This window comes from Otolemur garnettii, unplaced genomic scaffold, assembly GCF_000181295.1.
Source record: "Otolemur garnettii isolate 467f Iridium unplaced genomic scaffold, OtoGar3 scaffold00002, whole genome shotgun sequence".
Taxonomy (NCBI): Eukaryota; Metazoa; Chordata; class Mammalia; order Primates; family Galagidae; genus Otolemur; species Otolemur garnettii.
The window spans coordinates 2,680,804-2,681,929 of record NW_003852397.1 but is presented as its reverse complement, the minus strand read 5'-3'; positions in this window follow the sequence as shown (position 1 = coordinate 2,681,929).

Below are 1,126 nucleotides of genomic sequence, written 5' to 3'. Positions count from 1 at the left end.
AGTCCCATGGCATCATAACTCATAGCAACCTCAAACTCTTGGGCTCAAGTGATTCTCTTACCTCAACCTCCCAAGTAACTGGGACTACAGGTGCCCTCCCCACCTCTATTTTTAGAGATGGTCTCAATCTTGCTCAGGCTGGTCTCCAACTCCTGAGCTCAAGCGATCTACCCATGAGGGCCTCCCAGATTGTAGGCTTGAGCCATCACCCAGCTGGTGTTTTTTTAATATTCAAGCAAACAATTGGGCAAGGTCAACAGGAGGAAAGCTGATTGCCAGGAAATGTATAAGGCAAGGGGAAGTTTGTGCTCAGTTCTTAAGTAATACATAAGATGTTTGGGCAGTAAACTAACTCTATCAACCCCTCAGATCAAACTACAAAAATGAAGAAGGCAAAGAAAGGAAGTGGCATGCTGGTCACAATTGTGTGTCCTTTGCAGTTATTTGGAATCTTGTCCCTCCTTATGTAGGGAGGACCCAGCAGGGCCATTGCTGTCTGGGTGAGAGGCTGCCCACGGAGCAGGAGACTGGCCTGGGCTGTGCTGCAGTGCCATGCTCCATCTATCGTTTTTTCTGGGACTCTTAAAGAAATGTCTTTTGGTGGACATGTGAGCAATTTTGTTATTGTTCTTACATTTTTGTTGACAGGTGTGACATCCAAGCCTTAGAACAGGAGGCAGGGAAATCCAAATTTTAATTGCAGGTATGATCCTGGGTCCCTGTGGGGCCCTGAAAAAGCCATTTGACCTTCTGGCCTCAGTTTCTCTGTCTGCAAAACAAGGCTCATAATCCAAACTTAGATGCCTCCTTGGGCTGCTGAGTGCATTAATTATTGTTTATGGTGCAAGTGGAAGTGGAGCTGTGTTAATTATTATTATCATTCCTGGGTCTTCCAGCTGAGCTTAAGCCAAGCCCTTGCCTTGCTTTTAGCTCCTGAGATCTGACAAGATACAGCCCAAGGCTAATCAGCAGGTTACTCAGACCTCATCTGGGCAAAGGATGGGCCTCAAAGGCCCTGCTTCCTCAGGCCTGGGCCCTGCGGTGTGGAGCAGCCCAGAGACCTACCTGGGGCTTTATTAGAACCTCATTCTGACAGAGCCAGGGTTCTGAAGCTGCTGCCACACTC